This window comes from Ambystoma mexicanum, chromosome 8 (assembly GCF_040938575.1).
Source record: "Ambystoma mexicanum isolate Mex_15411 chromosome 8, UKY_AmexF1_1, whole genome shotgun sequence".
NCBI lineage: Eukaryota > Metazoa > Chordata > Amphibia > Caudata > Ambystomatidae > Ambystoma > Ambystoma mexicanum.
In genome coordinates, this window is record NC_090929.1 from 969,471,538 (window position 1) to 969,493,219 (window position 21,682).

Sequence of the window (21,682 nt, forward strand, 5' to 3'; positions counted from 1 at the left end):
ATCATACCCCTGAGGGCTTTGTTCTGCAGGGAGTGGAGGGTACATGAATGTAAGAGAGCACTACAGAAACACAAGATGAAAAAGCCCTTCTGAGTTCCCTCTCTATCCACTCTGGCTACTCTAATCCTGCCCCTTCGAACACATGCAGCTTCAAATGCCCTTTGGTGTGCAGTACCCTGGTGTGAGTCATTTGTTGTGTGTGTTCCTTTTTGACGTATGGTTCCTAAGAGGTCTCCGGTGAGAGCACCTGGGCGTGTGGGGGAGGTGTTATCTACCCTCCCAGAGAATCAATAGCAAACAGCTTCCTGACTTTTGTCACACTTGCTGAAGTGGAGACAGGCAGCCTATCCGTGAATTCCCATAGCTTTCCATAGCTACCCTCGCTCTTAGGAGTGACACTTGTATTTGTATGATATCAAAGAGTGTGTGGCTTTACTAATTGTGGTCTCTTACCAGTCACCATCCCAAAATAAGCCTGACTTATTTGTAAAGGTGACCCTGCCAACAGACATAGGACCACAATGATATGTTATATTAGAGTTGTAGAATTTAAATACAGCCTATCTCTGCAGGAACATGGTGTTCTAGCAGCTGTAAAGAAGGCGCACGCAACCTTTGAATCTGCCCTGTGCTACTAAAGGGCATGTACTGCAGATGTCAGGAAACTGGTGCAGCAGGGCACATGTGTTCAGTATGCTTTTTTGCATTGAGCTTTTTTATAAAAGGGGAGTCTGATTGCAGACGACCTTTTCAGAGATTGATTACTCGTATAATTTGAATTATTAAAATTCAAAAAAGCATGGGCTATCGCATCCTCATCAAATGGCAATCCTTTGCATTCTGTGTATATATTGCAGGTAGCAGGACATCACTCTGCTTGTGACTCACTTTGCACACTATATTAGCAGGTAGTGGTGGCACTTGAGAAGGAACCACTACTCCGAGCAGTGCATAGCTGATAGCATATTTGGACCCATCAAGTTGCTGGGAGAAAATGTCCCTACCCAATAGACGCCAGTCTGCCCTTGACCCACTCCCTTCTTTGCTTACCCTATCTGGTCATCCTTGTCTACTTTCCTACACCACTGTCATCTTCACTTACTTGCTTTGTTGTGGAATCTTCCCCTAATCCTTTAAGCCTTCCACCATCCTGCCTTTTCTGAAAGCACTTTCTCTCTACCATCTCTATCAGCAAACTCTAACCCCATTTGCTTCTTCCGTTCATCTCTAAGCATCTTGGGTGAGCTGCGTATCCACAATTCTCATGTTGCCTAATACTAACTCTCTTTTCCCAAGCTCCGACATTGTTTTCGTCCTGTACACACTACTGAATCTGATTCTCATCCTGTCACTATGTCCTCACTTCTGTTCTTTATGATAAATTCTAATCTCTTTCTAAACTCCTCAATCTATCTGCGGCATTTATTGAGTTGAATCACTGTATTCTGCAATATCTACTCCCCCCATTGTGCTTCCCTGTTTCTGCTTTGTCCTGATTTGTTTCTTAGATTTCCAACACTAGGTGTTCTGTGGCTGACTGCACCTCCACTTTGCTTTCTGTATTCTTTGGGGACTGATGTATTTGCAACACTGTGATGTCTGGAAGCCGTCACTCCTTTGCTATGGTCCCATCTGTGCTTTATCTGCCATTCAGCTTAGCTCTATTTCTACTTATGGGAAGGGTTAACAGCCTCGGCTCCCTCCTCCCACCCACCCATTCATATTATCCTTTTGGGCGGTGTCAGCCTTCCACTTCCATCCTTGTTTCCCCTCCGTTTACTGTTCCTAATATATCCGCCTCCCCGTTACTACTCACCAGTTCACTTCGATATGTATGGGCACCCCTCCTACAGCTGAGGCAACTCTTCCGTGCCAGACTGTCATATGTGTCCATGACATATATGGCGTCCTTCTTACAATGATGTGTGTTGTCATCAATGCTGTGGACATTGGTGCAATCACAGCAGTGTTTCTGCAGCAATACTAAGATATGTCATTGGTTTAGGTTCTTCAAGATTCTAATTTAACCACCATTTCATTCTTTTCATCAGCCTGAAAAGCTTGACACTTCTATTTTCAATTGGTTTTCTGCTATCAAATATTGGATGATTTTCATATATAAATGCCCCTAAAAGGGATATTCTCTTTTGTGTGCTTCTTTCCACTTCGGCTATCTTCCAAATCCTCTGCTTCTGCCTCCCCATGTCGACTCCTCTCACTGGTTCCACTCATAATCTTGGGATGCTTTCTGATCCCTTTCTTTCTCTTCACACAACTCTCTTCTTGATTGAACCTGCTGTCCAACTATACAGCATATCAAACGTGTACCTCTTCCTTTCTTGCTATGCTTTCAAGACTTAATTCCCACTTCAGTGCTTTTTCGCCTGGACTATTTTTTCTTCTTGATTTCTCGGTTGTCTCTCTGCTCTCTCTCATCTTCAATCTATGTTTAACTCAGCCATTCCACTTATCTTCTTACTCCACATTTGCTCTTACATCTCACACATTCTTGCCTCTTGCTGCTGATTTCCTATCCCCACTAAGCCCTGTTTCCATGATCTTTGTATTTTTTACAAGTGTGTTCGCGGGCTTGAGCCTTCATACCTCACCTCACTTTTCCTTCTCTATTCCCCAGCTTCGGCCCTTTGCTTTTTCTCATGTCTTTCTTTCCATTCCATATCCACCTCATGGTCAATCCATGCACCAATCTTCCCTCAATTCTAGATTCTAAACTCTGGAACTCCATCCCCCGTGTGCTCTGTCCCCTCAATCTTTTGTCCCCTTCTTAAAACACACCTACTCTACTAATTTTATTGTACAGATCCAATCAAACAAAAAATAAAACAATTTCGCTTCAATTCCTGTTGAGCCATGACATGCATGTCACACCCATGCTACAGCCAGCCACATTCTTCCAGGATGGGCGACCACATGTAGAGCCATCATAGACATGGGGCCTCATTACGAGTTTGGAGGTAACCATGGTGCTATTAGCGCCATGGCTGCCTCCAAACTCGGGTCCGGGTTCCTTCAATGGGAACAAACCAGGTCATTCCAACATTGGAGGCCTGGTAAGTCCCCTTTCAAAAAACCCATCCCCATTCCCATTCGAGCCCCCATAGGGCTCAATGGGAATGGGGAGGGAGCTAATAACGGGCCCGTTAATAACGGGCCCGTTATTAGCTCCCTGGTCCCCTCGCGGGACCCGCAACCGACGTCTGATCTGAACAGACGTTCTGAGCGGGTCCCGCAATTTAACCTCATAATAGGGCGGAATGGGTTTACTGGCACCATTACTGGTGCTGTTAAACCCATTCCGCCCACCTCTTAATGAGGCCCATGGTCCTATTTGTGTTGGTGCATGACTACCCAAAGAAGGCCCATGTGTTTAATGGAATTTGTTGTGGATTGAATACACTGTTGGGAAATGTACACCAAACCTCTTGGCAATCGGGTACCTGCATGTCACTGCAATACCATTCCAAGGCCTACAAGCCTCTCATCTTCCTCAGGCAACCCCTCCACATATGAATCTATCAAATGGATGATGTATAAAAACTGCTCCATGAGGACATTTGCAGTTTAGGGTATTGTGGTGGGATTAAATTAAAGACAGGTTGATTTGATGACTTGTTTCATGGAGGATGCCCCAAGAAAATCTGGCACAAAGCTTGACTAGATTAAATACCAGAAGCACCACATCTGCAGCAGAGGATACTATAAAACCGGTTAATGGTGAGTAGTTGTTTAGGTTACCTGGTTAGTGAGAGGGTTTCATTAAGAGTGGAGTAACCTGATCAACTGTTTGGCTGTTGGGGAATTCACCCAAGCCATTGATGTATTATGGTGTGCCATAACAGCCAGAGCCAATAAGAATGTAATTTTGTGCTGCAGCATTTTGTGCCTTGATGTAGGTGGCTTTTACATCAATGATGTTCTTTGTTTTTTTCTGTGAGCAGAACTGAAGTTCTTAAGTTGTTCTTGGACTGGTCCAGTGATGATTATTTCTTTCAGTGGTCAATTGGGGCCTTTCCCTTTTTGTTTACATCTGCTGTGAAGCAGGTGGAAGATTGTGCTGGTTTCTTCGTTTTCTGGGTGGGGTAATTTCATTGATGATGTTTGTCATGGTGTTGTGGTAGTTGGTTATAATAGAGTTTATATTCTTCTGTGTTGTGATAGGGACCATTGAGCTGTTATTTGTTGACCAAATGTGACAATGTCCATGCTTTTTATGTTTTTATTTCAGCACTTTTGCAAACAGCAAACAATATTGCTCACCGTTGGACTATTGCCCCCTCCTCCCCCAAGATTGTTCATAGAACTAGCAAAAGCAACATAAATAGCAGGATAAGCACAACAACTGCTAACCGATAACCTATTGAAGTGCTAGTCCCATGAACATTTTAAATCAGCATCAGTCACACCTTGTTAAGAAGAAGTCTCATATTGAATAGAATGACCTTTTCAATTTTAGGTCTGTCTCCGATTTGTCATGTTTGGCAAAATTGTTTGAGCAAGTTGTCATAAAAAAGTAACAAGACTTTTTACAGCACAATCAGACATTAGGGGCAGTATAGGCAGCTTAATGCCCACATCACAGAACAAAGACTTTGATCACCACGATCCTTGATGACCTCAAATTGAGCTAGTTTAGGGGGAGTTAGTGGTTTTGGTGTTACTCGACCTCTCGGCAGGATTAGTCACAATCAACAATAACATTCTGCTGAAACATTTGTTCCATGGAAATCAAAGGTATGCAGTGGTGTTGATCTATTTTCACAGACCGTTTCCAGCAAGTTACCTTCTCACTTTTTTTGTTCAGGCCTCTTAGGCTACAATAAGGAGACCCCCCCTGGGCACTGCTTGTCTTCTCTTGCATTGAATAGATATATATCTGGCCCTGCTAATCAAATGAGTTCTTGGGCTGGAACTATGCTGATCATGCACATTTCAATGTTTCATTTACACCATATCTAGAGGATCCTGGTATGAGTTTCAAACTGAACAATGCTCGTCAATGATGCATGAATGAGTGTAAAAATATTCTTAATTAAAGCCATCAGCTAATCAGAGCTGTATTGTCCTCTTTTTAGGGGCCGTGTGGGAAAGGACTACAATCTATCACAAAAAAACGCAACCCATATAAACGGCTTCCTTCCTTTAGGGTATAGAGCTGTCTATGACATATATGTAAGGATATTTGGCGTGTTACAGCACAGAGTACAGCACTACTGCACAGGTAGCAATTTTTTTTATGCAGCACCACCACATGGGCTTGGTGCATTGCTATATGTGTTACCAGATTAACATGGACATAAGTAAATACAGGCTATTCAGTCAAAAACGATTTTAACATATAAGATGCAAATCTATTTTTACAGTTAAAAGCACACGTGCACATTCAAAAATGCACACTATTTTTCACCTGAAATGCCTATGGTGCAAGAGACACATTTGAAAATTAATAACTAACATTATTAATAACTAACCTGACTAATAAAACTGCATTTAACATAACCCACTAATAAAAATGTGTCTCCACTGCAGAAATAGGCCTACGCTGAAAGTGAACTTTTAAACGCACATTCATTTTTTTTTCTTTTTCTCTGCTGCTCTGTCCACATAACTACAGGAAGCCAAGGACTCGAAGGTACAGGAAATCAGTTGGTTACAAATGGTTACTGTAAAAAGGAGCCATTATGTACAGAGGGAGGAGATGGCATGATTAATTTCTGATTGGAGCAGCGTCATAGCAAGTATCATGCTAGAGGCAGTGATGAGAGTTTTGCTGGGGGGAGTTTGAAGAGAGGGGGAGGACAGTCGGGATTTGGAGAGCTGGGAGAAGGACCTGTTTTCCTGGCTGGAGCATTCCTGCTGCAAAAGCTGAGAGTTCCAGGCAATAACCCCGGTTTGAGAACGAAAGACGCTTGTTTTCACCAGGGTTAATCTTCAAGGGAGCCACATTCAGAAAGAGAACAGCTGAAGAAAACTCAGGCTGACAGATAAGGTAATTACAGAAGTGTGGGGGCTGAGTGTGTACGAGAATATTCAGTCAGTGTAGGAAAGGAGATTCCTGTGCTTTAATCACATGTTAATGTTGCAAATTGAGTTCTTGTCTCCGCCACTCTCTTTTCAGTGTATCACAGACAATGCTGTTACTGTGCTATTTTATTTATTTCTGTAAAGAGTGAGATCGTGTTTAAATGCAACTTTTATAATACACAAAAATATTTGAAAGCAGACGGGTGGTGTGTTTTATATTTACCAAAGCAGTGCTGATGATGTGGGGAGATGTTTAAACAGTGCAATTGTCATTTTCAAGGTAGCTAAACATCAAATTTGGTTGCAGCCGTGTGCACAATGTAATTCAGTATGAGCAGTTATAACTAACTGTGTGTGTTGTAGTTTGTCGGAGGTCTATGAGTCGGCAAAAAGGGAGACCCGGGACATAGTTCACTACCGTATATAAGATAGTGAAAATACCACATGATAGCTCGCTGCCGTAGATAAGACAGAGAGAAATTGCCCATGGTGGCACACTAAAAATGAAAATGTGGTGTTCCAGAAATGCAAGCCTGAGGTCTCTCTAGTGATTACACGAAAAATCTAAGCAAAAATAAGGGATTCTGGATATTGGGGCCACAAATAAAACAAATAAAACAAGGGAATATTGCTCACCAAAATACCAACCACGCATACCAACCACGCATACCAAATACGCATGTCTGGGTGCTGAAACAATGCATGTCCACTGTATTATTGTTGTACATGGCCCAATCTGAATACAAGGAGTGATTGTTGCTAAGTTATTTTTCGGCGGTAAGAAAATACCGTCAGGCCCCAAATCTCCACAAAATACCCTACACAACCATATAAAGGGCTTCCTTCCTGTCTATGACATCAGCCTGACACATACACAATCCACCCTTTCTAACTTCAGATAGGCACACAAGGTTTTTCAAAAAATATACATATTTTAATGTCTATCACATTGCATTTAAAACAATCATAAAAAAGAAGATCATACATTTGTAAAAACAAGTGTGTTTGTCTCTACTATACACCATTTCATTGCAATCAGTATGCTTTTAAACACATTCTGCCGTGTTCTTATACACGACTCTGGCAAATACCCACAAACCGGTGATATGTACAAGATATAATATTCTCCTTTTGTAAGGAATACAGTGTGTCAACACTCAACATGTGTTTCTGGAATCTATACAGTTCTTCAAATACAATTCAAACCAATTGTCTTTTGTATTTTCATAGATTCTGTCTTCAGGACACATTTTCTTTCATGTCACACAACCATGCTATGCGTGTTGCATACTACGAGCGAGGTATTCCCCCACAGATCTACAAAATTCAAAAAGACAAACATACATATAAATATCTTGTGTGAACTTTGTGTAATGCATCAACAAGGCAAAAATGTCAAATACATGTTCTAACTCCTCTTTTACAAAAAAAACCAAGGAACGTGTCCCTGACTATAATTTCATCAGAGTACTATCTTCAATAACCTCTTTTATGTTGAATATATACCTTTGCCATACTTCTTTAGAACATCAGATCCCTGAAATTGAGAAGAATTTCTTCAAGGGAAAAGTGAAAATAAGAGTTATTTGAGATCACCCCAGTAGAAATAGATATTCAGGGTTGTTGTATTAGAAGTTGTGATGATGAAAATGCGCCATGAGAAAAAAGATATTTTTAACATAGTATTAAGTAAAAAGAAAAATTGGTTGATGTTCTAAAGAAGTATGCTAAAGGTATATATTCAACATAAAAGAGGTTGTTGAAGAGAGTACTCTTGAGGTACTAGTATACCCTAAAGGAAGGAAGCCGTTTATATGGGTTGCGTTTCTTAATTAAAGCCATCAAAAATTGAGATCCGTTTGTGAAGGGGCACTATCTCCAATTCAAAACATGAAAAATGTAGTGTAGTAATGTGTGACCTCAATTTTCCATTTTAACTTTGGAGATAAAAATAAGCGACTTCCCTATAATATTAGCGCGTCTGAACTATGCCAACAGCATGTAATGAGTCACCTCAGAGTACCTGCTTGCTCGGCTGCAATGAATATAAAATTTGGCACTCAGATTGTTGCTGAAAATAGTTAAATAGGAACATGTCTCTTAAGCTATCCAATCACAACTTTGGTTTCCTGTGACCTGTAAGGATATTTGGCACGTTACAGCACAGAGTACAGCACTACAGCACAAGTAGCATTACAGCACTACTGCACAAGTAGCATTACAGCACTACTGCACAAGTAGCATTTTTTTTTCAGCACTACTGCACAAGTAGCATTACAGCACTACTGCACAAGTAGCATTTTTTTTTTTGCAGCACCACCACAAGGGTGCGGTGCATTGCTATATGGGTTAGCAGATTAACAAGGAAAGACAGGCTATTCAGTCAAAAAACGATTTTAACATATAAGATGCAAAGCTATTTTTACAGTTAAAAGCACACGTGTTCATTTAAAAATGCACACTATTTTTCACCTGAAATGCCTATATTGCTAGAGACACATTTGAAAATTAACAGCTAACATATTAACCATTAACCTGACTAATAAAACCTTATTTTATTATAACTCACTAATAAAATGTGTTCTCTACTGCAGAATTAGGCATACTTTGAAAACCATTTAAATGAGTGTGCAGATTTTTCTCTTCTCTGCCTGATTATCCGTGTTGTTGTGCACAGTAACGGCAGGAAGGAGGAAGTCAGATTTGCAACAATTGCAAATGTATAAGCGAAGCTATTGTTGAAAAGTAGGAGGATGAGAGATGATGGATTTCATTGGAACACGTCATAAAGAGGGCTGAGAGGAAAGTTTTAGTGGGCAGTAGCAGGGAAAAAGACAGGCAGACATCTTTCTGCACTACTGGGGAGAAGACCTGGCTGTGGGGGTGTCCTGCTGCAGTCGAGACTGGGGAAAGCTGAAAGAATTACCTTTCCACTGGCAGAGGCAGTCCTATCTGAAAAAGCTGAGAATTCCAGGCAATGACCCCGGCTTGAGAAGGCAAGCGTTCCTTTTTATTGGAGTTACGCCAAGAGAGCCACATTCACAGAGAGAAGAATCTGAACAGATAAGGTAATTACCTAACTGGGGGAGCTGTGTGTGTGCACGAAAGTATGCAGTCAGTTTAGAAAAATGAAAGTCCCGTGCGTGTCTTTATCAAGTGCTAATGTTGCAATTTAAGTTCTGTTCTTCGCCACTATAATTGCAGTGTGTCATTGAAAATGCTTTGATTGTTCCCTTTTATTGCTGTAAAAATGAGATCATGCCTAAATGCAAATTTTATAATACAGAAAATATTTGAAAACAGACGGGTGGTTTATTTTCTATTTACCATTACAATGCCAATGATGTGGGGAGATTTTTAAAAAGTGCAATGGTCATTTTAAGACAGATGTGTGTATGTCAGAATCAGTATGAATAATTGTGAGTGACTGTAGTATAACTTGTTGGAGGTACATGAGCCAACGGGAAGAGAGACTCTCTGAACATAGCTCCCTACCGTATATAAGGTAGTGGAAATTACCACAAGACTACCACATATAGCTCTCTGTCGTAAATAAGTCAGTGAGTTTGCCCATGGTGGCGCACCAACACTATCCCTGGAAATTGTGGTTTCCCTAGAATGCAGGTCTGAGGTCTCTCTAGTGATCACACGAAAAATCTAAGCGAAGATAAGGGATTCTGGACATTGGGGCCACAAATAAAACAAGGGAATTATGCTCACAAAAATACCACCAACCACGTATACCAAATATGCAGGTCTGGGTGCTGAAATAATGCATGTCCATTGTATTATTGTTGCACATGGCCAAATCTGAATACAAAGAGTGATTATTGCTAAGTTATTTCTCGGCGGTAATAAAATACCGTCAGGCCCCAAATCTCCACAAAATACCCTACATATTTATGGTGCGTTGCAGGCCGGGAAAGTGATCATAGAGTACCTACTGGGCGTGGCAAGCGTGTCTCACACTGCCATTTGCACATTAAAGGGAACCCATTTTATAATAGCAGTGTGCCACTAAAAACGAATTTCAGAATGTCACAAAGGGAAACCACATTCTCAGATCTAGTGCAATATTTAGAGGCAAAGTTATTTGCACATGGGAATTGGTCTTCGAACAGTACCTTAGAATGGAGTAACCGCATTCAGGGTGAGGTGCAGAAAGAAAAACTAGACAATATTTTTGCAGAAGGCAGCATAATTCAGGTCTGCCTTACAAGATTATTGAATGCAGCCGATAAAAGTGCAGAGAAAGACTGTTTAATACGGCTATGCGGCAAAATATGGTTTATTTTAAACAAGTCACTGCGAATGCAAGAGAATGATACTCAGCTAATTAACAGGTTAAAGACTGAATTAGATGGGGCAAGTAAAAATCAGGAAATGTTGAGAGCAGAATTGGATGTATGCCAAAAAGACATGCAATTAAAATGCAGAGACTTTGATACTCAGTTATCCAAAAGCAAGAAACAATTTGAAGATAGTGAGCAAGAATTGACACACTTAAAAGCCTTAGTGGATCACATTAGGCAGGATAAAGATGAGGTTGTTTCAGAAATGCAGATTTTACAAAAAGAACATTGCGAAAAAGAAGGTGATCTCCAGAGTGTAGAACAAGAAATGATTAAAATGATTCAAGAAAGAGACAAGAGAAATAAAGAGTTCAATGAATGCCAAATGCAAATGTGCGATATGCAGGAGGCAATTAATAAAATGAGTGATGAAAATAATTATTTGCATGATGAAGCCAACAGACTCCTTAAAAAGTGTAAGGACTTAGAACAGCAAATGTGCATTCCCAGGTCACAGGAGAGGCGGCAGGGTACCACATTCAATGGAGTGGAGGTGAATTCTAGCTCTGCCCAAAGAGCTAGTGCCCCAGTGACTGGGCCGGTGACTGAACTTGGTTGCAGCGCCCTTGGGGGATTTGATACTCCCATTGGGGGCAGCCACCAATCTCATACACCTGAAAACAGGATTGAATCACAAAATAGTGCAATTCCATGCATTGCAACAAGTAGCCCCATAAAAATAATGAAATCCATTAAAGCCCTGATCAAACCATTTAAAAAGGGAGGTGAATGCTGCATTGAGGATCACTTAGAAGCGGTGCATGACATTTTTAAAGCGCTCCAGATACCTAAGGAACAGTACAGACAATATTTTCATTTAACTTTAGATGCCCCGACGGCCAGCATCATAAGGGGATTAAATGAACAGCAGAATATGACATGGCTGGAGTTTGAAAAAGAAATTAGGCGCCATTTTTCTCCTTTTCAGTCATTGCAGGAGGCAAAGAAAGTTGCGTACACTATTACTGCTGGACCTAATACATCACCTCGCCAATTTTTACAAGACTTAAAAAGAGCATTCTCTCGCTTTGATGTATCTTTTGACTCAAATTCCAATGAGTTTAAAACCGCATACTTCTATGGGCTACAGAAAGACATTATATCCCAATTGGTCCGTGAATTTGACCGTGACAAGTCCCTTGAATGGATTGTACATCAAAGCACCAAGCTATATGAGGTACTCTATTGTCAGGGTAGAGAAAGTGATAAAATGAAAGATACTAGGCCTAAATCTAAAGAACACTCAGCCACAGTAATGGAAATCAGGTCAGCCAAAATGTCCCTTGAGTCTGCTCAAAGCCAAGGTAAAAATAATGTGACACCTGAACAAAGGGGTAATCAACAAAGATCGCCATTTACTGTACCAATATTCCAATCACATGATCCTAGTAATAGAGAGAGCTACATCAGCCCTAGATATTTAGGAGATAGACCCCGGGTAAGATACCGGTCTGATATGGCAGGTATGAACAATAATCAGAGACAAAATCAAGATCAAAGAAATGATGGTCCCTACCAGTCATTGGGGACACAGAGCAGATTTGATCCCAGCACCATGATATATGGTAATCAGGATAGGCCCCGATATGTGGATCGATTTACTGATAATGGAAATCAATATAGGGGCCAGTACCCACAATCTGAGAGACAGGACATGAAGCAAAACGTGAACTACAGTCCACGCCAGTACAATGATTCCCCACCAGGGGACTATAATCAAAGGATGGGTGCAACCCGCTCCCCTCCACAAATGAATCAAGAGTTCAGAAACCATCCCAACCGGTATCAATCACCTGAGAGGTATCAGAATAGATCCAATCAGGGGGAAAACAACCAATATCGACCTAGGCCACAGAAAGAGGATCCTAGAGAGGTGGAAAGGTTCCAATGCCTTGAGGCCCAAGTGAAAATGTTAGCTGAGCAAATAGGAAAGCTCTATACAGCGCAAAAACAACCTTCCAAAGAGGGGGCTGATGGCCATAGCAATGACCGGGGGGCTTCCGAAAAGTGACTAAGTACTCATGATAACTGCAGTGCCAAAATGACAGATTGCTCTGATATAATTTTGCATAACGACTCTGAGATGTCTAATGGATTAAAAATGAAAGTACCAGTAAATGAAATTGTGACAGAAAGTGCAAATACTTCTAAAAAAGAGGTACGGTTTAACTTAGAGCTAAATAAAACAGTAAAGATTTGCACAAATGAAAAAGAAACATTAGGAATTCCAAAAGAACAAAGGGACAGATTTAAGAAAAATGACTCATGCATGGGGAATACCAGTGAACAGGGAGTAAGTGGGGATGCCATAGCTTCTTCCCTGGGCAAGCAAAACAATTACCAAACACAGACAGAAAAAGGAAATACTCACAAGGAGGGTACAAGTCAATCACCTGAAAAATTCTTTGAGCCACATATTTTTGAAGAGGCTGAAAGGGCTGGTATTACACTAAATGATCACAAATGCACAGAATTAAAAAATGACAAATTGCTGAATGATATTGTTACACATGTTCAGTTGGAAGGTTGTAATGTGGTCTCTGATGTTACCCAGATGGATGGGCGAACAGTGGCCACACTCCAAAAAACCTCTGAACATGGAGAAATGAATAAAATATCTCGCACAGAAATGGGTAAAAAGGAGGGAAAAATGTCTTTTCATTTACCAATGTGCTTAGCCAAAAGTGAAAAAGACCTGAGAAAGGTGAGCCCTGAAATCAGTAAGAATTCACATTTCTTATGTGTATTAGAGGAAGTTGAGGACAGATATTATGCACCCATCACTGTAGAAGAAAAATGCCACACCTTTGCTATGATTGACACTGGCGCACAGGCCACAATTATGTCCAAGGAGCTGGTAAAGAGTATCAATGAAGGGAGGCCTCCACAGAGTCAGATCACAGTGAAGGCAAATAAAGGCCCAGTGCATAACTTTAATGGGGAGGAGGTGCCCATCATAGGTGTAACTGAGGTTGACATAAAAATAGGAAAGCACAGAATGAAACAAGAGGTATTGATCACATCTATTAGTGAAATTCCATTTCTGATGGGGACAGATTGCCTGAAAAGATTGTCTCCTCTCATAGATGGGGTGAATGGAGTGCTGTGGTCCTTAACCAAAAAACCATTGAGGCCTAAGAAACTAAAATCACAAAACAGCAATATAAAAGAATGTCACACCGTTGCCAAAACAAAGGATGCTGTGGAGGTATATCTACAGAATAGCTGCATACCTAGTGTCACTGTTATATTAAGGTGTCAAGACAAAGATCAGGGCGACAATGAAAAACTACCTGTACAAATATACTTGGACCCAAGGAAAGATTGGCAGACTGCCATAGACGAACACACATTACGTTTCTATTTAAAAGAGAATACATGCAAACAGAATATTGTTCCTAAAACAGATTCAGAAAAACACATTACCACTCTGGCAGAGATACACATGGAAGATGAGCAACCATGGGTTCACGCTGGTATAAATGATTATCTTAAAACAATAAAAGCCACTTTAGCGCTTGAACATGAAAGGAGTTTCATTAATGAGAAATTGTTGCAAAAAATTATGGAGAGGGAAGAAATCCCGAAATTTAGGATTAAAAACCAATATGTTTCTGGGTTGGACAGTCCAGACTTTGAAAACCGAATTACAGGCAGATGCATGCTTAAAATTAGCATTGGGCAGAAAGCAATTTACCATAATGTATGGATAGTGAGTGGAGCACAAAATGAATTTTACATGGGCAATGACATCATGCACAGAATGTGTATGGTGTTAGATTTCCTTAATCAAAAAATATGGTCGCGCCTAGGTGGGCCGGCGCCTGAATTTGAAGACAAAAGAAGGGCTTATCATTGTGCACAACTAGTTCCTTATGCAGTCGAATTACAGATGAGGAAAAATACTATTGTTCCTGCATTTACAAAACAGTTTGCAATAACACTGAAATGCAAAAATGGACAGCAGATGAAAGGCTCTGATGCATTTGTATGCCTGAATGAATCCATAAAACAGCAAGGCCTGGATTATGAATACATTCCATTGGTAGACATTGGTGAGGGATCTGTAAAAATCATGGTGAATAATAAAGGTTGTCAGGATATTCATTTAGAGGAAAACTCCCCATTAGGAATGGCCATACAAAAATCACATTATACGGCAGATTTAAATAACATGGTGATTGGGAATATTCCTGAAAAATATGTAGATGCCAAGGGCGAGTTGCCAGAACACCTGGACTCTCAGCCCAAAGGAATGTTTAAAATTCATTCTGTGTATCCTTATGATTCAAATGAGACAGTGTGCTGCCATCAAGAGGATTGCATAATATTTAATTTAAATGAAAATGAAACAGGAAATCAGCCCATTGAAGTGGAAGCTGATATGCCAAAATATTTGAAAGTGGCAGCTCTACAAAAAGACACAGCCACACAGTTAGAGGAAAGCGCTGAGATTCCTTTACCAGAAGAGTTTCCAGAATTTTCCAGAATGGTAGAAGAGCAGATCTCCTTAGCGGATGCATGTAACAGCGATGAGGATCGACGCACTCTGAGGGAAATATTTATGGAGTTTAAGGATGTATTTGCAAAAGATGCTTATGATTGTGGTTTAACTGATTTACATGTGGCCACACTACCAGAAGGTTGTAGCAGAAATCCAGTGTTTGTACGCCAGTATAGACTACCGCTGGCATGTTTAGAATCATTGGCAGAGATTATTAAAAATTTGGAATCACGGGGAATAATTAGGCCCATTCATAGCACATCCAATACGCCTATTTTAGGTGTGTTAAAGCCAAATGGTCAATGGCGGCTGTGTGCAGACTTAAGAGAGTTAAATAAAAGAGTACCAGTATCTAGATGGCCACTACCATTCATTGATCAGGGCCTAGCTCAGATACATGGTTCAAATGTATTTACCACGTTAGATCTCACATCTGGATATTGGTGTGTGCCATTGGCAGAGGAGATACAACACCTATTTTCCTTTACATTTGACAGGACTCAATATGCCTGGCTTAGAGCTCCGTTCGGGTACATCAATAGTGGGAGTGAATTTGGCATATTTTTGAGAAAGGCCATGCCGGATGCAGCGGAAAGAGGGACAATAGTTTATGTGGATGATGTCTTGATAAAAAATGAAAACCTTAAAAGCCATTTTGATGAAATAAGACATGTGCTTGGCCAATTGCAGAAAGCAGGCGCCAAAGTATCTTTGCAAAAAGCACAATGGTGCAAGAAAAAAGTGAACTTTCTAGGGCATGAAGTGACTGAACATGGGCTAAATCCACAAAGGAAGAAAATAGAGGCCATACAAAGATTAAAAGATCCTAAAAATGTGAAAGGAGTAAAAAGTTTATTAGGGATGACAGGCTATAACAGAAAGTTCATTGAGAATTATGCAGAAATCACTCAACCATTGACTAAACTGCTTAAACTAAATACTCCCTGGAGATGGGAAAGAGAGCAGTCTGATGCAGTGGCTAGATTGAAGGAATGTCTTGTAAAGGCACCATGTTTAGCATACCCCATAAAGGACAGGGATTTCTTTATAGAAATAGGCTTTTCTGAACATTGTATGTCAGCAGTGTTATCACAAAAACACGATTTGAATCACAAAACCATTGCATATGCAAGTAAGGCATTTTCCCAAGTTGAAATGAAATTTAATGGATGCGAAAAGGCCCTATTAACCACTGTGTGGGCGCTACAACATTTCCGCCCCATTGTTCAGGGAGAAAAGGTGATTATTGAAACAAATCATCAACCTTTGCAATTTTTAGAGAGTAAAAGAATTAGATCAGGCAATCTAGCGCAATCCAGAATCACTTCTTGGACGCTGGCATTACAAGGTTTTCCAGTAGAAGTAAGATATGGACAAAATAAAAAGAGCCCAATTGCTCAAGGGTTAGCTGACTTACATGACTGTGCAGCTGAACAAATAACAAATGAAATGGATGTGGAAGCTAGTTTACAGGAATTTGAACAATCACCACACAAAGCTTTTGATGAAAAAACATGCAAGGATTTGCCAACTGTATACGTGGATGGTTGTGCTTTTCACATTGAAAATGACAGTAATAAACAATTAGTGGCAGGAATAGGAAATGTCTGGTTGAAATGTGAAGGCGTTCCTAGTATAGGGATGAGGATTGGAGATAGGAGCGGTCAGGTGGCGGAATTGGCAGCCATATATAAAGCAATTGCTACTGCAGTTGATAAAAAGTTCAGTGAAATTGTCCTGGTGACTGATTCTGACTATGCACGGAATAGCTTTGTGGAGTATTTGCCTGGTTGGAAAGCAAGAGGCATGGTTACATACAACAAAAAGCCACTTAAACATGGAAAAATGATACAAGCCATAGACAAATTGGTGTCAAAAAATAATTTGACAATATACTGGAGAAAAATTCGTGGGCATTTAAAAACACCAGGAGAGGATAAGGAGGGAAATGATAAGGCAGACCATCTGGCTAAGATTGGGGCTGTGATGGGAGAATTGCTACCTATTGATTATTTAATGGGTGAAATACAAATTGATGCAGTCACACGTTCTAAAGCACCAAAGGAGGTAGATCAACCGGTGGTGCAGTGGAGTCATGACACGCCAGACCAAGATTTGATTGAGGCACAAAAGAATGATCAAATTTTGGGAATCTATTATAATCATTTGATGGATCCTGAACAAAATCCTTTAACAGAAAATGATTGTATGGGAAAAGAAGAGTTGAGGGTGCTATTAAAGAACAAAAAACGAATTAGATTACAGGATGGACTCATGATTAGAGAGTCCATAACAGGGCAAATACAGTGGGTAGTACCCCTTTCATTCAGAGGACTAATGCTACACCATGCACATGATGCCATAACTGCAGGCCATAGAGGTTCACAAAAGACATTAGAAATACTAAAAGATTATGCTTACTGGCCACATATGTCCCAAGATGTGGAATTATATACTAGAGGATGTCTAGTATGCGCCCAATTTAAACCTGCTTCACCAATGCATAGAGCACCATTGATGAAAAGAGGCCTAACTCTCCCATGGTCAGATTTGCAAATAGACTATGTAGGTCCTTTAAAAAGGTCGAGCAGGGGACACCGCTATATTTTGAGTGTGGTATGTTTGATGTCAAAATGGATTGAGTGCATTCCCGCACCAGATTGTAGTGCGCAAACAGCAGCCACATTGCTGGTGAACCATGTGTTCTCAAGGTTTGGGTTGCCACAAAGAATTGAGTCAGACAGAGGAAGTCATTTCACAAGTACTCTAATGAGTAAGGTATGGCAAATACTAGGTGTAAAAAGGAAACTACATATCGCATATCGGGCGGCGTCTTCAGGTACAGTTGAAAGAAACAATAGGTCTGTTGTGGACATTTTAAAGAAATTTGTGGCAGAAGCAGGTTCCAGCTGGGATTTGCGTTTACCATTGGTTTTGATGGCAATCAGGTCGACTCCTGCCAAAGCATCAGGTGTTAGCCCCCATGAGGTCTTAACAGGTAGGAAAATGGTGTTACCACAACACCTACTATACAGAACACATGAGCAAACTCTAGTGAGTGCATCCACAGTTCATGAATATATTGATGAACTGAGGAGGCATTTGCAACATGCATTTGCTTTTGTGCAGAGAAATCTGGAAAGAGCTGCTGACAGTGCTAAGTCATATTATGACAAAAAGACATCAGTAAAGGAATACAATGTAGGGGATCAGGTGTACAAGTTTCATTTTGGAAAAAGTAAACAGAAAAATTCTAAATTTCTGGCAGCCTGGCAGGGGCCATTTCGAATTATAGATAAAGTCTCTCCTGTAGTGTATAAAATTTTGAAAAATGAAGGTGAAACAGCAATAGAGCAGTTTGTCCATGTAAATCAAATCAAACCATGCCATCCCAGACATGAGATCAGGCAGCTTGAGCATGTGGAAACGGATAGGGTCCCTTGAGAAAATAAATGGGTGTGATCAGGAGGCAGTGACAAAGAAGTTAAAAAAAAGTTGATTGTTATGATGGCACATAAACACTGTAATTTATGTGAAAATATATAATATAAATAAATAAATAAATAAATAAATAAATAAATAAATGCACATATAACGGAAGCTCGTGGTTGGTGTGCAGAGAGAAAGTGTATTAAATATTGAATGCTGTTTTATATGTGTTTGTTTTCTTTTAACTTGTGTTTAATTTCAGAAAAAAGAAAAAAAAAACGAAGTATTTTTACCAAGCATGTTTTATTTTTGGCAAAAGGATGAAGTTAGTATTGTGCTATGTACTTAATCTGTTTATTTTCTATTTTGATTTAGACGATTAACATTATTTGATCGGAGGTTCCGGGATCAGAGGCCACGGGAGACGATGGAGTCCTGGAGTCCCCTGGATGAAGACCAAAAGATGCCTGCCTCCAGGTGGAGGTGAAGACAAAATAACCGGAATGCCAAAAGAGATGACTACTGTGGATTCAAGATTGCCAAGATGAAAGAGTACTCGAATGAACCGAATAACATCGCTGGTCGGGACATACCAAAAGAGACAAAACAAAAGTTCCGGCATATGAAGTTCCACGTATTTATTATTTTAATTATTTATTTTAACTTGTTATATTACTTATTTGTTTTAGTTAATTGTTTTATTTCATTGTTTTTAATTGACTTGGAAAATTTAAACTTAAAGTAATGCCACTTCCACTGAGAAGGCAAATGTGGAACATTTTATGAACTGATGGACTCAGATGAAATGTTAATTGCAAATTTTCATTGATGCACATGAATATTCATTTTGTTGGATTGCTATATTGTAAAAAAAAAATAGAATAAGTTGTTTTTAGGAATTGGCTTGGATTATAGCCAAGTTCTAAAAACAAAAGGAGGGTATATGTAAGGATATTTGGCACGTTACAGCACAGAGTACAGCACTACAGCACAAGTAGCATTACAGCACTACTGCACAAGTAGCATTACAGCACTACTGCACAAGTAGCATTTTTTTTTCAGCACTACTGCACAAGTAGCATTACAGCACTACTGCACAAGTAGCATTTTTTTTTTTGCAGCACCACCACAAGGGTGCGGTGCATTGCTATATGGGTTAGCAGATTAACAAGGAAAGACAGGCTATTCAGTCAAAAAACGATTTTAACATATAAGATGCAAAGCTATTTTTACAGTTAAAAGCACACGTGTTCATTTAAAAATGCACACTATTTTTCACCTGAAATGCCTATATTGCTAGAGACACATTTGAAAATTAACAGCTAACATATTAACCATTAACCTGACTAATAAAACCTTATTTTATTATAACTCACTAATAAAATGTGTTCTCTACTGCAGAATTAGGCATACTTTGAAAACCATTTAAATGAGTGTGCAGATTTTTCTCTTCTCTGCCTGATTATCCGTGTTGTTGTGCACAGTAACGGCAGGAAGGAGGAAGTCAGATTTGCAACAATTGCAAATGTATAAGCGAAGCTATTGTTGAAAAGTAGGAGGATGAGAGATGATGGATTTCATTGGAACACGTCATAAAGAGGGCTGAGAGGAAAGTTTTAGTGGGCAGTAGCAGGGAAAAAGACAGGCAGACATCTTTCTGCACTACTGGGGAGAAGACCTGGCTGTGGGGGTGTCCTGCTGCAGTCGAGACTGGGGAAAGCTGAAAGAATTACCTTTCCACTGGCAGAGGCAGTCCTATCTGAAAAAGCTGAGAATTCCAGGCAATGACCCCGGCTTGAGAAGGCAAGCGTTCCTTTTTATTGGAGTTACGCCAAGAGAGCCACATTCACAGAGAGAAGAATCTGAACAGATAAGGTAATTACCTAACTGGGGGAGCTGTGTGTGTGCACGAAAGTATGCAGTCAGTTTAGAAAAATGAAAGTCCCGTGCGTGTCTTTATCAAGTGCTAATGTTGCAATTTAAGTTCTGTTCTTCGCCACTATAATTGCAGTGTGTCATTGAAAATGCTTTGATTGTTCCCTTTTATTGCTGTAAAAATGAGATCATGCCTAAATGCAAATTTTATAATACAGAAAATATTTGAAAACAGACGGGTGGTTTATTTTCTATTTACCATTACAATGCCAATGATGTGGGGAGATTTTTAAAAAGTGCAATGGTCATTTTAAGACAGATGTGTGTATGTCAGAATCAGTATGAATAATTGTGAGTGACTGTAGTATAACTTGTTGGAGGTACATGAGCCAACGGGAAGAGAGACTCTCTGAACATAGCTCCCTACCGTATATAAGGTAGTGGAAATTACCACAAGACTACCACATATAGCTCTCTGTCGTAAATAAGTCAGTGAGTTTGCCCATGGTGGCGCACCAACACTATCCCTGGAAATTGTGGTTTCCCTAGAATGCAGGTCTGAGGTCTCTCTAGTGATCACACGAAAAATCTAAGCGAAGATAAGGGATTCTGGACATTGGGGCCACAAATAAAACAAGGGAATTATGCTCACAAAAATACCACCAACCACGTATACCAAATATGCAGGTCTGGGTGCTGAAATAATGCATGTCCATTGTATTATTGTTGCACATGGCCAAATCTGAATACAAAGAGTGATTATTGCTAAGTTATTTCTCGGCGGTCATAAAATACCGTCAGGCCCCAAATCTCCACAAAATACCCTACAGACCACACATATCAAATGTCAAGCTCTGTGTATGGCTACCAGAGCACTACACAATAAAAGCTGAGGCGTGATAGGGCATAACATAAGCCCTCACCAAGCCAATCACTCTCTAAAGTTATCAGGTGGAAACATGCTCTGCCTACCTACATTTAATACAATGAGAGCAGAAGCCAAACCTTCTCATTTGCAGCAGCAAATCCACGGAATTCTATCCCCTTGAGTTCAGCGACAATTAAAGATAATTTTGTATTAGAGAGGACCTTAAACACAATTGTTTTCCGTATATAATGGCTTAGATGTTACAATCCCAGCTTTTTAACAACATGAGTCCACCACTGTTTTCAACAGTGTGCCCTATACATAAGGCACTAACAGAACTTAAAATACTATCATGACCTCTTTTAGCCATACTTGCAAGTCCCAGTGAGACCGATTCCCAGAATGTTATGCCATACTTTAATTTGAAATCATCTGCTGTATGAGAAGGACTACCTAGACCGCAGACATCGACAGTAAGCCTGGTTCATGAATTTGAAGTAATCACATGAATCCTTTATCCCTCGAAGAAACCCATTTGCCTGTGATAATTGTATTAGATTTTCACTGTAAAGCATACAAAGGGCATGGTAAAACATAGATCCATTTCAGTAA

General features: G+C 40.0%; 1 protein-coding gene and 1 long non-coding RNA gene across 2 annotated transcripts in view; one reads left to right on the top strand and one right to left on the bottom strand.

The window, feature by feature from the left end:
* The window catches only part of EPHA8 (EPH receptor A8), a 1,837,897-nt gene that overhangs the window by 1,768,173 nt on the left and 48,042 nt on the right, over positions 1-21,682 (bottom strand). The window lies entirely within an intron of this gene.
* Positions 8,190-20,436, top strand: LOC138472611 (uncharacterized). The gene is made up of 2 exons (XR_011268647.1): positions 8,190-9,110; positions 18,703-20,436. It is a non-coding gene; the product is annotated as an uncharacterized lncRNA (long non-coding RNA).